The sequence below is a fragment of the Corvus moneduloides genome, chromosome 5 (assembly GCF_009650955.1).
Source record: "Corvus moneduloides isolate bCorMon1 chromosome 5, bCorMon1.pri, whole genome shotgun sequence".
Taxonomy (NCBI): Eukaryota; Metazoa; Chordata; class Aves; order Passeriformes; family Corvidae; genus Corvus; species Corvus moneduloides.
Genome location: NC_045480.1, coordinates 40341799 through 40359154, shown reverse-complemented (window position 1 = coordinate 40359154; position 17356 = coordinate 40341799). Strand labels below are relative to the sequence as shown.

Here is a 17356-nt window from a genome sequence, read left to right as displayed (position 1 = left end):
AATTTGCAGTACCCAACTTGTGTGTATGCCCACAAGTACTAAGAGGTCCTATTACCTCTGTAGTTCAGGTATGATGAACATCTACCTTCATGATGAACACTAACCTCTCAAGCCCTCCTCTGCTTACAAATGTTGCTGGCCTTTGGCAACGTAAAGGCAGTATCATTTCATAACATTACACTATAAAATTATGTTCCTGCATTTGTAGTTGATGCCATGCTGTCTAGCTGCTTATTTCCACCAGCACACAAAATTGAAATGGTGTTGTCCATGTGCCTCTTCAGAGTAAGAGGTAACTAAAGACATTGCCACACAAAGTATTATTTCCCACTTCTAAATGACATACATGAAAAAGTTATCTAAACAGCTCTCTAACATAAGGTGGTTGACAGTCTTTATGATAGAAGCATCAAAATTTAGCAAGCAGTGGAATCCACCTGCTTAGTTTTGGGTTAAATGCTCCAAAACTGAATCCATTAATCTTGAAGAGTTCCAGTGTTTGGTAAGAAGGGACTCAAGTTCTTGGCCAACTTTCGAAGCTGTCACTCAACACAGGAGGACCAGGGCATAATGCTGGAAGACTTGGACAATCTTCTAAGATGAGAGCATGAGAAACAGAATGAAGTTCAATAGTACAAGAAACCCAGTTATGGCACTGGTAGAACAGGAAAAAGAAATTCAGTAGCAGCCAGGAGTACAGACTGATTTAAGGATCAGTCGGGATCAACGTATTCCTTTATGAAAGGATGACTGGAAAATGCTAGTTACCATCAGCTGAAAAAATGTAAGTATAGTCCCAGGGCGCACCAAGTAAGTTATTTCCAATTCTTCTTAGTCCTGAACAAAGTACACCAGTACTTTCCTCAAATACTAGACTTTTTATTTTTCATAGACTGATCACTAACATCAAAGAGATTCTGGACTTGAACACAGTAGGAAACTCTTCTAAAAAACCTGCATAAAAGAAAATTATTTGCTAACCTACCCGCTTCTGTTACTAGCCATATATAATTAAATTGGAAGACCTAGATTGTTTATTTTTAATGCACATATTCAGGTGCACAATATTATGCTATGAACCATGCTTTCAATTGTTATTTGACAAAGAAAACAGACAGATGAACAATTTGTGATCAAAAAATAACAGGTCAATTTGTGTGAATATTGAAAGTCTATAGACTTTCAATTTAGAGGTTTTTCATGCTTGCTAAGCATTATTTGTTTTGTGAATCTCAGCTGCTAGAATCTTTAAGGAACATGAAAAAATGCAAGATATTAAACATGCAAATGAATATTCATTTAAACCACTTTTTAAAAGGTATTTCTTCTCAACTTCCTACAGGTGTCTATTGTTGATTATACTCTATTTTCCCCTTTATTTCACATGGCTATCTGATCGTCTTATAAAACACTGCTATTTCCCTCCTAATCTCATCTGCTGTGACCCCTTTCTCCTTCTCCAAGAAAAAATTCATCTTTGCCTAAATATTCATATTCCAAAAACTATAATTTCTCTAATTTTTGAATATTTTATTCTGTAATCTGCTTATTGACAATACCTTAATAAAAAAAAAAAATATTCTGTAACCTGCTTATTGACAATATCTTAATAAAAAAAAAATCTTCTATATTGAACAAATTTTTAATCTTATGTCCAATTTGCACGTTGTTTGGCTTCAAAGCTTCCACTGCTTCTGAGAGAAGATGGCTCAGTGCCAGTATGATAAGGATGCCATTAAATTATAACAGCATAGAATTAGAAAGTATCTGTAGGAAGTAACATTACACAGGTGGAGAATTCATTTTAAATTTGCTGGTGGTTTTGACACACAAATTCCCCTGGCTTCTTAATTTTAAGAAGACTATAAAAAGTGTGATTATGCTTCTCTTTAATGCTGTGAAATACTTTAAATGAATTCTGATACCAAGATTCATTTTAACTCATATTGTAGTTCATCTACAGGATTAAACCACTTTAAAAACATGGATTTCACATTCTTAATAATTTTCTTTACAGAATCACAGAATGGGTCAGGTTGGAAGGGACCACAGGGGGTTATATCGTCCAACCTCCCTGCTCAAGCAGAGTCATCAACACGTGTCCAGACAGTCCTTATGTATCTCCAGTAAGGGAGACTCTATACCTTCTCTGGGCAACCTGTTCCAGTGCCCAGTCACCCACACAGTAAAGAAGTCCTTCCTCATGTTCAGGTGGAATTTCCTGGGCATCGGTTTCTTCCTGTTGCCTCTTGCCTGTTGCTTGGCACCACCAAGCAGAGCCTGGTCTATCCTCTTGGCACCCTCCTTCAGATACTGATGGACATTGATGAGTTCCCCTCTCAGTTGTCTCTTTTTGAGGCTGAACAGGCACAGCTCCCTCAGCCTTTCCTCATAGGAGAGATGTGCCAGTCCCTTCATCATCTTTGTTGATTTATCTCTGGTGAATCCATGCTGACTGCTCCTGACCACCTCCTTGTCCTCCACGTGGGTAGAGATGGCCTCCAGAATAAGTTGTTCCATCACAACATCAGAGCCTGAGGTGAGGCTGACTGGCCAGTAGTTCCTTGGGGTGATATTTGTTTTCTTCCAGTCCTCAGGCCCATCTCCTTATCACCAAGACCTTTCAAAGACAATCATGAGCAGTCTAGCTATGCTGTCCAGTTCTCTAAGCACTCATGGATGCATACCATCAGGGCCCATGGACTTGTGGATGTCAAGTCTTCACCACTAGGTGTTCTCTAACCCAATTCCCCTTGACTGAAGGAAAATCTTTCTTACAATATTCCTTTATCCTGCTCACCTGAGTCGATGATTCCTGAGGCCTGGTCTTGCCAGTGAAGATCCATGCAAAGGCGGCATTCAGTAACTCAGCCTTCTCTGTGTCCTTTGTTACCAGGGTCCCCCCTCCATGTAGTAACAGGCCCACATTATTTTTCCTTTTATTACTGATGTATTTGAAGAAGTCCTTTTCACTTTCCCTGACATCCTTGGCCAGAATTAATTTCAGATGGGCCTTGACCTTCCTTGTCTAATTTCTACTTTGACAACCTCTCTATATTCACTTAAGTGGCCTGACCCTGTTTCCATCACTTGTGTGTTTCCTGCTTCTGTTTGAGTAATGACAGTTATTTATCCACACAGATCTCTTGCCGCCTTTGCCCAGTTTCTTGCTCATTGGGATGCATCCTTCTTGAGCCTGGAGGAAGCGATTCTTGACTATCAACCAAGTCTGTTGGACCCTTCTTCCCTGCAAGGCCTGTTCCCATGGGGTTCTTCCTAGAATATCCCTTAAGAGGCCAAAATTTTCTCTCCTGAAGCCCATGTTTGTAATCTTACTTGCTGCCCTACTTCCTCCTTGCTGATACTGAACACCATTTACAATTTCACAGCCAATGTCCGAATATTTTGGTTTAATATCCAAATATTTCTTAGGTTTAAGAATAAGCACTCTTGTAAGTGGGTGCCAGTGCTAAATTACTGCCATCCACCTACTGTGGGATTTTGACTTAGAAGGAAGTAATTCAGCTTTATTTGCTTACTTTGTTACCCAGTAGCTCTTTATTTATTTTGCTAACGAATTGAACCTCCTGTGAATTTAAATGCTTTTGTTTCATTCTGTAAGGAAATTATTGATGTTTTTCAATTAAAGTATAAGCCCAGAAGGAACTGATGCCTGACTGATACCTGGGGTCAGCAGCCTTGTTCGCTTGAGTAAACAGCTATGAAGGAAGGAACAGAACCTCAATGTAAATGAGCCACCAGAGGGAGCTCATCCAGCCTGCTGAGTATAATAGAAGTCTATTGACATTGGCAAAAGTTAATTAAACACTTTTACAGGGGTCACTGACTGAGTTCAAAACAAAGCACATTCCCTGGCTGAAACTCTACATGCCTGAGAAGCTAATGAAATCAGAAAAAGTTATTTCTTTAACAAACATGGAATGTATTTCTGATTAAATAAAGATAATTAAGTTTAGAAATGTGTGATACAGCATTCTTCTAAACAAACAGAAGACTTTCCTTTGTCCCTCTTTATTTTCTCCAGAAAACAAGAATTTCAAAATGTTATTAAACTACTAGACAAAAAAAATATGGGATTAACTTTGTAATTTAATCTTAAAATTGTGAAAGTATACCAAAAGCAGAGTCACATAACTAGTACAAAGATATTAATTTCTAATCAAATACAGTTTTGTATTATGATGCTTACCTAATTCTGTAATTAGTTATTACACTTAGGTGGACATTGCTACACTAACTTTGAGTTTATTATCACAATACAGCTTTCTCATTTTAAATTGTAGCAGACCCAGGTTCAGAAAACAAATCCCTCGAGTTCCTGCTCTGAAGGATCCAATGGTTACTTTCAAACCTGTGAACATTTTTTGAAAAGCAATATTGAAATAAAAATTATTCAGGTTTCTGCATGTTGCTAATTGATCAGGGAATCAAGAGTCTGGCAGGAAGTTATTTTGTCTCTTGCTTTCCATGGAGCTTAGCATCTAACAGTGGTAATTCAGCAGGGAGGCATGCAGGAGAAGAAAGACAGTAAAATTATTTCCTAAAGGAAAAGCACCCACCAACATAAACTCCCAGGCTTATCATTGCAACTCTCCCTATGTATTTCTGAAGATTATGGGTTTTAAATATTCCTTCCAAATTAACACACCTCTTCCACAGATTTAATTATATATTTCTTTGTGTTACCCCATTACCAGCTTTCTAAACATTGCAGGATTGATTTGATCATACTTTTATCTTACCTCTGCCTGCATGCTTTGCTTTGGAAGATAAGATTAAATATAATGTGCTATTTCATTTAACTCTTCTTTCAGGCTTCAATAAAAAACTGAATTCTCACCAATACCAATACCAATACCAGTACTTTTTGGCGTTAACTCCTGTGCAATGTGAGGATACTCTGAAAAGCACTTGTTCTGTAATCACACTCCTACTTAAGCACTGGAAGAAAATCCAACCTAAGAAGATCCAATACTGTAACTAGTATTAAGTTCCACTAAGCACTTCAGAGTGCCCACCTCCTCCACACAGCTATTTCACCTTTGGTGAGCATGATTTTTCATTATTTGCCCATAGCAATCAAAAACAATCAGGAAAAAAGTTACAATTGCTCTCCAGTACACTTTCTGAAGTCATCTTTTCCAGGAATATTTTCAGACACAAGTAAGTTTTTTCTTGTTTTTCTCAGTGAAAACCAGCACTTTTTAAAAGAGTCCGAAGAGGTTATTAAGAGCCTAAATTAACAAAGGGTCGGATTTGTCAATCTCCTGGTTAAAAACAGCTAATAAATTAATCTTCAGGATTGAAATAAGGTTCATTTCTCACCCCCCTTATACTATAAAGATATCCAGTTTCTTCACATCACATACTGATTAAAAGTTTATTTTGTACTGTTGAGTATCTTACCATGTTACCAATTATCACACACTTTTTCATAGTGCAACAGTTTAAGACTCACTAGGAGCAACTTCCAAACACCAGCAACAGTTCACACCCCATTTATACTCTGCAAAAGAAAACCCAATTTTATAAAGCTCAGCTTTATGAAAGGAAGAGTCTTCATTTCCCATTCTGAGCAGCAGATACCCCAGCTCTGAAAGTTAGGATCACACTGTAACACCTCCAAGATGTGAAACCACTCCTATCTACCTCCTTCTGGGATTTAAAAGCTACCATTAAAGATACGAGCAAAATCACAGCCTTGGCACAAGCTTCACATATTTCTTACCCAGCAAAGGTCCACCCTTAAATTGATGCTGTCACTAGGCAAATACACAAACTGAAAATGACAGAACAGGACATCACTATTTCTATTTGAATTCTAACCAGTTTGGGGTTTTTGTCCCCCTTGAGAAACTTCTTACCAGTGGGAAACTACAAAAAGCCACACATTTCAAGACCATTTAGAGCATAAGCTTACAGACATTTTCTAGTAACTAACACTGCAAGCACGGAATAAATCTTTATTCTCATTGAGGTACACAGTGTGGCAAAAACACAAGGGTAGCGTCTGTCTCCAAGCAGACACTATACGCAGATAGCAAACCATATACACAAATTTCAGTTGATAGATATGGAAAATCTGTTTCTCCAGTGCACAGAAATACTGGGTTTAGCAACTAGGCCCATACATTGGTGACATTTTAAAACTGTTGATTATACCACTGGCAAACTACTTGAAACTGCATAGGGAAATCCAACACAAACTTTGAAGTAAATACTTCTAAGTAACAAGGAAAAACCCTGTACAAAATGACTGAAAAAATGGGAAAATGCACAGTGATGGGGAAAATCAATAAAGGCTTTGGACACTATGACTATTCAATTACACCACGTCAGTTTAATAGGCACACTAGAGAAAATGTTAGCTGAAAAGCAAAAAAAAAGAACAAAAATACCTCAAAAACAATAAAATTGTCTTTTTCCTAAGAATATTTCTAAATTCTGCACCTAAAGATCCTTTACTCTGGGTGCTACTTACTTTGCCACTTTAACTGGGATTAGGTTTTGGATTTTCTGAAGAGTCTGAATAAGTTAAAAGCCTTGTGCTGCTAAATTTCAAATGTGATTTGGCAACAAATTCCTTAGAAAATCCACTATAATCATATTTTAAAACTCTCCTTTTCACTCCAGCGACAAATTTATCCTACACTGAATATATTTGAAAAATTTTCTTGATTTGTTCTTTGTTTTCTTCAAAGATAATTTAGTAAAACTTTATTCTTACCATAAAATAGACACACTAGATATCAAACATGCTTCATGACAGTAATGAACTGCTCCAGGTCAAAATAACAGAAATCTAGAAATAGAAAATATTTTTGAAGCAGAAACTGAATATTTTTTGAAGTTAGCAAAATCTCCATTTCAGACAAACATTATTTGGGGGAGATTTTTAAAATTCCTTCAGGACAGTTGGCAAAGATAACATTTCCTTGCTTCCCAGAAGGATGAGTCTCAAAGCACCTTGAACAAAGTCTGCACCTTCAAATATTCACAAAAACTATTGAGGCACATCTTGTTCTATTATCACTTTTTATAACATCATCCATTGATAAACACTTCATAGATATTAGTATTTTAAGAATCATTTATCTTATACTACTATTCTATCTCAAAAATAGACTGTAGAACTTCCTCCTACTTGGCTCTTGCTCCCTCCCTCCAATATTCTTTAGCCGCCTGACACGGTATTTTATCACCTAAATCTCATCCCACTGGACTTTTCTGATATAATAGTAAACTTAAACCAACTTAACCGAAAACCCAGAGCTTTCTTATCTCACTGAAATTCTCATTTCAGATAGAAAATGCAGTTAAAAAATGACCCCTCGCTAGATGATTCTCCCTAACTGGCAGTAAGGAAAACTGAAGTGACACAAAAAAGAATAAGACCTATAACAACAATACTGTAACATGCATTTACCAGGAGGAATAAAAAGCTGGTGTCTATAAGACACAAAGCAATGAATGAAGAAGCTTTGTTCTCTCCTATTACTCAGCTAAGGATGAAATACTTATCACAGCCCTGAGCTGTTGCTGTCCTACTAGCTTAAAAAAGCTACAAGATTGTGTCAACTAAGCCACAGCTATTAGTGGCACTGGGTCAAGAGTTTCATTACATTTGTGACGCAAAGGCAAAATTTTCCCTTACTGCTGCACACTGTGCAGTCCACCCTGGATCCAATTAATAGCAGGTACAAATCTGTTTTTAGATCAAGTACCCTACAGCTGCAATTTTTGGAACTGTTTGCTTTAGAAAAGCGTTGAAATTTCCCACTGTTGCCTGAGCACGAGTCCCTGGCAGTACATAACAAAAAGCTGAGAGCTGCCCTTCTCTGAATTGCATAGCCCAGTTTACTCAGAGCAGCGGATGACTACGAGCATGACGCACGTACGAGCATCTGCCTTCTATGCTTGTCTGCTCAGCTATGGGTGCAATTTCTTCATTTAACCAATAATCTTTCTTTTACTATTGTTATTTTCTAAGTGAACAAACGCTTCATTAAAACTTTCCTTGTAAGCTTCTCGACAAGAAACTTTCTTTCAACCAGAAAACAGGGGATAAAGGATGGACAAGTAAGCTATGTTTAAAGAAAAAGCTACTGCTGTAAAACTCCATTTTCAACCCGCGTGTTCTTTGTATATTTAGACGTTAGGCACTCCTACAGGAAAAAAATATTTCTTTATATGTGTGCCATGTCTAGAAAATTAGAAACCCAGTCTTAATAAAATTAGAACATTTAGGCTATATTAATATAAAATGACATTTGTTAGAAACAACAAAAGGATGAAAATTCTCTGATTTCAAAGAATCATTGTAACCCTCCTCACCTCACACTCCTTGCAATAATAACAGTGCTCAATTTATGTGTGTAAATACCATCTTTTCTTCCATTCAGGGATCACAATTGTGAAAACAACTAAGCATGGGTATTGGAGTACTTTTCTTGAAACAAACAAAGGAAGCTATTGCTATGACTTATTCTAACATAAAGTAAGCACATTATGGGTGCAGACTAATAGGATCAAATTAAAACTTTGCATAACCAACATTAAAAAATAGGAGAGAAAAAAAAAAAAAACAAACCCAAAACTGCTATTGTACTTGTTCTCCATTTGTTTTGTGGAAAGTTTCACCAGTTTCACAGAAACAATTGCTGCGAGGTCATAAACATTCATTGTGACACTCCCACCCCATCAGGTTCACTTAAACAGCATGAAATCTACAAAACTTCCACCTGCAGAAACACTGATGAAAAGGACAGACCATCCAGCTGGAGGAAATGAATGACAAGGAACAAAAGTGAATAATGTAACTAAATACCTACAGAAAATGTAGATGAAGAACTTTGTCAGGACAGAAAGCAAGGGCCTATTAAATGAAATTGTACAGAAGAAATTTCATAAATTGCAAAAGGCTGGCATTCTCATAAAGCATCAAATTAGCCTAAATAATTCAGTTACAGGTTGTAACTAAAATCATAATTACATTAAGAATCAGAATATATTTAGATGCTTTGTTGACAGAATTGTTTATAGGATACATTAGCAAAATCCAAATTTAGGTCTCAGATGAGACTTATAAGAGCTAATAAGATAATTTTTAATTGTTATTGGTTATGAATACATCTCTCCAGATGAGTCCACATTTGCCTGTTTCAAAGTGTTCAACATGCTATCATTCCACCTAAAAATAGTAGTAGTAGTAGTAGCAGCAGCAGCATAGCTGTACTTAAATGCATATCTCAAATACAACAAAATTCTAATTCATGGTGACATCTTTGAAAATTTATTTATGTGGACTATTAAAAACATTGCAATTCAGAGAAATCTTCCAGGAAAAAAAGAACTAATAGCTTCCTCTTATATCTTTTTGTCTCATAACTCTGCTTATGCATAGGTCTTCTCTATTTTGTGTATTTAACTCCATCAAAATACAATGTGATTTATTTAGGGGGGAAAAAAGGTAGTTTAAAATAAAATACACTCAATCTCTTCCAAAACAAAAAAAGTCTCAGTTAGTCTATGGTCAGAAAAGAATTGCTGTCATTTTGCTTTCTCAAGAACTGAACATCAGCTTTCAATTTTTCTTTGTGAGCAATGCAGTTCCATTTTGTCAGCTCTCAGGAAATATCGTCATTTTATCACCTCACACAAAGACACTTCCAGTCGGACACACAAATGCTGCCACAGCCAAGTCAGTACACGTGAGGGCAGAGGCCCTCCAGAGCACCCCCTCATCTCCAACCTTCCAGCGTCACAGCCGTGCTCCTTCTCTAGCACAGCAGAAGGCTCAGCAGCTCTCCCCTCTCGGGGCTGCTCATGTTTGAGTAGGTGGAAGCCAGCCCATTATTGACACTCCTGATGGGAGCACCTATGAAACCGAGGCTGTAAGGGTCATTCCGGGATCTTCCTGCCCGCTAGTGTCAATTGAGCCAAACGGAGTCATTATAGATAATTAATCTACTTCTTTTACATGCACACTACTCCCACCTCTTCAACAGATCATTTCAATATGAAAGCCAAGTTTATTTCAAAATGGAAGTTGTTGCAATCCTGTTTCTTTGATGGATAGAAAGAGTGTATATATACCCCCTAACCTTAGCCACTTTTAAGTGTGCGCAGCCTACCCTCCAAAGCAACAACTCTCCTCTACTAAGCCCAGATGTCTGGGCAGATTTCATGCTCTGAAATTAACAGAGAAAATTAGTGCTGTCAGCGATAACTTAGCCTCAGGAATTAAGTTTCTGGACAATTTACACAAACAAGTTTATCAAAGGAAGTTTCCACTTTTAAGGAATTAAGGAATTATTAAATTATTTCTGCAAAACATTCCAGGAATGTATCTTCCAAATGAATACAAGATTAATACCCATCATTCCTCTCTGACTTATGCAGGTGCCAGATGCTTCAGCAGGGAACCCTCCTGCACAGGAAGAATCACACCTAGCTCTAGTCCAGTCATGTCTCCAACCACAGAACAAGATGAACAAGGCATGCTGCAGGGTGTACCTGCTAAGAATTTCTAGCTGTAGCTACAGTTACAACTATGTATTTTAGCTATTTAAACACACAAAATACCACCTATCAGGACTATTTTTCCGATTTTACCACTAATAACAAGACAATTGAACCTGGAAAGGCCAAGGATTGCAGCAACGCCTATGCAATGCTAGTAACGGGAGGTGGCAATAGCACAGAAAACCTTGTTTTCTCAAGATCTTCTACCCAGCTCTATGCCTATGTACACTGCTGGGCTAGTTAAGCAAAAAAACCCACAAGCTGCTGATACTTCCCAGCTCCTAGTCAACAGAAAGCTGCAGATAGCAGCACAGACAAGTTTTGTTTGTTTGCTTGTTTTGCAAGTTTTACTTTTAGAATAGACTTCTTTCACTGACTAATCACAGTAGAAACATACACAGGAAACACATCAGTATTTCTACTGCCTTCCTGTCTGTCTGACAATAATTTCTAATGTCACTCTTTAGGATGTTTTCTGTTAAATAAACCTGCTAATTATCAGTCACAAACAAAGAGGGTATCTTGAAGCCTTAGGAATACAAAAGTCATACAAAATCTAAGAATACAAGCAAACTATCAGAGATTACTGCACAGTTGAAAGGCAATGCTCTCACAATGCACAGATGACTTAAAAAAAGAAGAAATAAAAACAACCCTAATCTTACAGCTACACAGACCTGACATTAATGCTAAACTAGTTAACTGAGGAGCAAAAGCACCTCTTGACATTCTAACTGTTTTCTAGCTAGCAATTTCTTATGATTCATGCAGTGTAGGTTTACCTGAAATAGACTACAACAAGAAACTGCAATCAAAGTAATTACGTAAGTATGAATTTGCTTCTCCCATTGAAGTTTAGAGTCAAGAGCTTACACATTTTTTTTCCAGGAAACTATTGAGGTGGCAGTGGAAATGGTGAATCCTTAGACCATTCTCGCATGAATCAGCCCACAAAAACTGGGCCATCTTTGGTTCATTACGCTAATCAATAATTATCCTCTCTAGCTCTGTGGAAGGCACAAGAAGGCCACAATCATGACAGTCTTTCAGACTATATCAGTAGTCTATGGCAAGAGTAATCCTGCAGAATGACATTTCCTGAGACAATCACTTAAAACCTGCCTTCGGAGGAGGGAGACACAACGCTCAGTGACACATCAACTCCTAGGCAACACAAAGGAAAAAACCAGAAGGTGCTCCTCTACCAATGTGAGGTTTCTCAGGAGTGTTCAGCTTTCAGTGGGTCCAAGGAGGCTCCCCAGAGAGAAGTGTGCTTGTGTGGGCACTCTGGAGGTCCTGATGCCCCCCTTGCACCTCTATGACAATACAATCCTTCCACACTGTAAATTATTGGTACTGGAGCTGAACTTTTTTGCTGCTGGGAAGCTGAAATAAAGTTTTCTGCTTGAAGCCAGATAGTATGAGATGCAGACATATAACAATACCATATCTCACCCAAAATTGCTGTAACTGTTAAATGGTATGAATTAAACTATAAAGAATTTTCTTTGTACTTTTTCTAATATTATTATGACTCCTGCTCTAAAGTGCATTAATCTTATTTTCAGGACAAACAATTACCTGCAAACGAAGTCAGCAAAAAAGATTTTTTTACTGGCTCTTAATCCCAGATAACCTTTCCTGTCAATGGACTAACTGTGGAGTAATATCCAACAAGTGTAACAAGCAGGTGAAGTAAAAATGATGGGCTACATAACAATGCTCATTCCTTTCCTCCCAAGCTACTTCTGTAGCATGGTCAAGACAGTCAAGAGGAATAGATGCAAATTCAGTCTCGAGAGAGGCTGTGAAGCCAAATCTTGTTGTGTTATTTGGAAGCACATATTGTAACCACACCGTGCTAAATGAGGGAATCAAAGCATTTATAACTTTTATACATACATTCTCTAAACCTACACATAATTAACCAGAGACTTATTAATGATAAAAATACATAGAATCAATGTATATTTTCACAACTAAAATAAACTAAGAAATTGTCTTCTACTGAATTTGAAAAACATTAGACTAATCAAAAATTACAACTATTTTTCAGAGGTACTCACTGCTTGTATCATTCCCTTTCTTCTGTCCCACTGGACCTCAATTTTATTTTACTCATTGAAACAGACTATCTTATCTTCAATTCGCGAGAATTCTTTGCAATACTATTTTTCTTTTCTTTATTGTCTTTTTTTTTTCCCCATCAGCACTTTCTCAAATTTAGCACTGCTTACATCATGAGGAGCTATCAAGCTCTTAATTTTTAAGGCACCTCACAGAATCCTCCAGTTTTCCTTATGTTCAGCAGCTAATGAAGCCATGCCTGGTGGATTAGGAATGCTGTGCACTTGTTGACTAGCACCATTTTGATATCTACACATGCATTGTGACACTACCTGAGATTTAGGAAGTTTATGCCTAGAGAAAATAGTAACTGCATAGTGACTGTAAAGAATAAAATATTTCAGTTTAGTTTCATCGATGCTCTTTACTGTGTCAACATATTTAACTTAGAGGACACTTTTCCCTGACCACTACTTTCAGTGAATATTAGGTACCATATATTTTTTAAAACACAGAAATTTCACAGAGCCTGTCTCCTTATTTCACCATCAGCAAATCACAGTTAATATGTCTGATTTTAACAAAGCATGAAATTACACCTCAGCACAGCAAATTAACAAGCAACAACAGGGACAGCTGTTGTATTTTTTAGTGTCATCAGTTCAGATATATCTATTTATATTCCTCAGTATACCCCCTATTTTAAAAAAATCTACCTAATAAGTAATGAAGCAAAGCATGAAAGACCTCTGCAATAATTCTGTTCTCCTTACTCTGCAATTTAGGTTTGCACAAACTTATGATCAGGAAGATACTTACAGTAAGCAGAAATGCTACAATTAAGACTTGTATTCTGCTGAATATATTGACAGAAGCTGACATGAAAACAGGCAACACATGATATTAAAGTTCAAGTCTAAGTACAGTTCAGAAAGACAAGAGGCAGGCATAGGGAGAGCAGTGTAAGATTCAATTCCCAGTGATAAGTGAAACCTTAATTAGAGCTGTGCATGACACTCTTTGAAAATTAATGTGGTCTTAGGGTCTTGGAATTTTCTACAACAAAAACATCTGTGTTAGTGTTCACCAGTTTCCATAGATATTACTTCAATCCTTACTACTGATTTTGGTAGTGTGTTTCTGGTTTTTAACCCAGTTACTCTTCCCTTTTGCCATACTTGCACAGGACGCTCATCAGGATCTCCAAATAATTGATCCAACCCTGTAGTTGAGAATCAAGAGAAGGTATTTCAAATCTTTTTTTTTTTTTTTTCAGAGGGCATGAGAAGAATAGGAGAAAAAGCTAAGTTCTCCAAGATCCAGCAAGGGAATTATTCAAAGAAAATGAGGAGCACTTGTTGCTGTGCAGCAGCAAACATGCCTTTCCTGAAGGGGAATAATCTAATGTGTAAACAGAACATTTCTACTCTTAAGTTTCTGTCAAGGTGAATGGCTATCATATTTAGAACTTCTGGTTCTTCTATAAACATAGAGCAGTAGACTTTGTGCTACTCCTTATTTTACACAGAATATATTATGATGGGTAAAATTTTGATCTTTTATAAGCACAGGACTGAAATATTATTTTGATGGTGATTAGCTGAACACAGAACAATCCAGTTGTGGGGGAGAAAAGAAAGGTAGAAAAATATTCTTCTTTTCTTACTTGCGGCCTTTCAGTACTTAAAGGGAGCTTATAAAAGAGAGGGAGAGTAACTTTTTACACAACTGGATAATAATAAGAAAAGGGGGAAGAGTTTTAAACTAAAAGAGAGGAGATTTAGATTGGATGTTAGGAAGAAATTCTTTATTCAGAGGGTAAGAAGGCACTGGAACAGGATGCCCAGAGAAGTTGTGGCTGCCCCACCCCTGGAGGTGTTCAAGCCCAGGTTGGATGGGGCTCTGAGCAAACTGGTCCAGTGGAAGGTGTCCCTGTCCATGGCAGGGGAGTTGGAACGAGATGATCTTTAAGGTCCCTTCCAACCCAAACTATTCTATGATGCTATGATTTGTTAACCAACTAATATTAATAAAAATAATACATGGAAACTCCTTTGGGAAGAAAAATACAACCATCAAAGAACTGATCATAATTAAGTAATTGCCACCACAATCTACAAATCTCAATGAGTTATGTTACTGCTTGTCTGTGTATCATGACAGCCAGTTTTACAATACCGATTAATTAATTCAGAATACTAGCAGGTACATTAAACGTGTAACAGAAATGCTTCTGATCAATATCAAAATTAACAGTATGGAATTATTTCTAGCAAAAAGACAAATAAGTTGGAACTATGTAATGGTCAAAAATGTTAGATTTCTCTGTCTTGTTTTATAAGCTTTATAAGCAACCTGTGCTTATAAAATAACAATAATAATAATAATAACAACAACATCCTTTATCCTCCCTACATTGTTTTTTCTGTTTATACCAATGTAATGGTTGAACACGTGAATTATAAAATCAATTGCAGTCTACAGGAAGAAATATTATTGGATATTGCCAGCTCTTTAACCAGACTTCAGAATTGTCTATAACTATATAGTAATAGACAATGTTTCAAACAGTTTAGATCAGGAAAAAAAAAAAATTCTGCTATTTTGTCCTCAAATGCAGTCACTGTATTAAAATCAGCATTTTGCAGGATTCCAAATAACGCATTTGTTGCCTGGGAGGCTGTAAATGTACTTTATTGCTCAGCATGCAACACAACACTCAACGTTTGCATCCTGTCAAGGACTTTTCTCCATGTTCTCACCTATGATTTTTCCAAGCCACTTCTGTACTTTTGTCCCAACTGTTGTCTTATCTTCACTGACTAAAAATATCTCTAATGGATACACACCCACCCACACATATACGTATACATGTGCACACAAATCAAATACTAGCATTTCTCAGGGAGACACGAAGAGATGAACAGAGCAATTAATTGAAAGAGAAGACAAAATTGAAATAAATTACCCAATTCTAACTCAATCTTACCTCTTATCATTTGTGTTCTTTTAAGGCTACTGTTACGATACTGGAAATCCACCTGACTAGTGCTAAATAATTAAACCTGTTGAATAATACTGAAAATCTGACTAATTTGGTTATTAAGACAGCATTATCAGAGCAGCACTTTTTCTTCTAGCTTCCTTGGCTAATTGTAAATCTCCTTGAATTATCCTGAAATAGCCCATCCAGATTCTTTGACAAAACCAAAAGAAATGCTCCAATGTTGGAGTAATTTTAATAAACTTAGGATAACACAGGACAATTGCTGAAGTTGCACCAGTACCGTGTAAGTATTAATATAATAAAGACAATAACGCCTCTACTTTACAACTCAAAGTGCAGAATTAAGATTCTAATTTCTAACAGATTTGCTTGTATTGGTAGTTACTTTATGTTTGTCTCATGTTACATCAGAGCAGTAAAGAAATACTGAGACAAAGAAGCACATTTAGAAGAAAATCAAAAAACCACCAGGAAATTTTCTGAAACTTTGTAAGGAGCTTGAATACTGGAGGACTAGTGTTTGCAAGTTTTTATTTGGTTGAAGATTTTATGTCAAACTAAATTACCTATGCTGCCCATGTAGAAGCGTTGCTGCTGCTTTAAAATAGAGTGCTAGATAATGAAAAAATTCTGAAATTATTACTTTTAAAGGATTAAATACCTACTATCCGTTTTGAAAGATTTTTCAATAGTGCTTTCCCCCTTATAATTTTCAAGAACTTGCTATCTAGGTGATGCTTAGTTGAACAATGATAATTATATACAAAAGGGAAAAAAATTAACATAATGCCGAAATTGTAGCTTGCAAACTCCCAATCTCCTTCAGGATACACTTTTTTGGCATATTTACATATTTTTAAATTGTATCTCTTGACAGGGACTAAGAACTTCTGTACTTTGTTCAAAGCTCTGCCACCACCCACGTGAATCTGCCAAGACCAAGCCTAATGGTTTTGGTTCCTTGTGTAAAATGGATCTTTTAATATTTTTCTTGCAACTTTGCCAGGAGAGCAAATTTATATCTCCCAATTTAAGTGTTTTGATGTAGACAATTATACTCAAGATGAGAGCAATAGTTTAAATCCCTAAGGGGAATTTATTGTAAGACAGATACAAAATTAAATGAGTTCACTTCAGCTTGAAGAAAATTCTTTGCCACAAGTGACACAATTGTAAAGGGCACTATCATATACTTTAATAACTCTGAATCCCAAAGGTGTCTCAGTCACAGCAGACACCCACATATGAAATCTTTGCAAAGAGCTTTTAGTGCTAGTTTCACACTCTCATACAAGTTTAAATAATTTTTACCTTTCACTTTAAAAAGAATTTCTGAAAAATAAGCAATTGCAGTTTAGCATACATCACAGTGGATGTATAATCTGTAATGAAACAGCAAGAAAATCTTGCTCGTTGGATTCAAAACCTTAATAAGTTCTAGGGAAAATGTTAGTTTTAGTTATTTATTTAGAGGAAAAATGTTTGTTTGGGCTTTACCAAAATATGGAAAGTGAATAATACCACGTGTTGCACAGTGCACTTGGAAAGGTTTTCTTCACAATTAAGCTGCAAGTCAAAATGCCAAAATAAAGTCCTTTTCTTTCCCCTACAGTATGATATAACTTAATATTTAACAACAGAAAAGAAAAACTTACAGGTAAAGCACTCTTTTAGAAAATTTATTCTATGACAGAGCTTCAGATGACCTTTCACATTACTTCCGGCGTTCATTTCCTA

The 17356-nt window shown here is 36.6% G+C and overlaps 1 protein-coding gene across 3 annotated transcripts in view; it reads right to left on the bottom strand.

The window, feature by feature from the left end:
* MARCHF1 (membrane associated ring-CH-type finger 1) overlaps nucleotides 1-17356 on the bottom strand; it is a 230599-nt gene that overhangs the window by 136123 nt on the left and 77120 nt on the right. For all 3 annotated transcript variants that reach the window (XM_032108627.1, XM_032108626.1, XM_032108623.1), the window contains exon 2: nucleotides 17275-17353. The gene's annotated coding sequence lies outside the window, so the exon portion shown is untranslated. The remainder of the gene's footprint in view (nucleotides 1-17274; nucleotides 17354-17356) is intronic.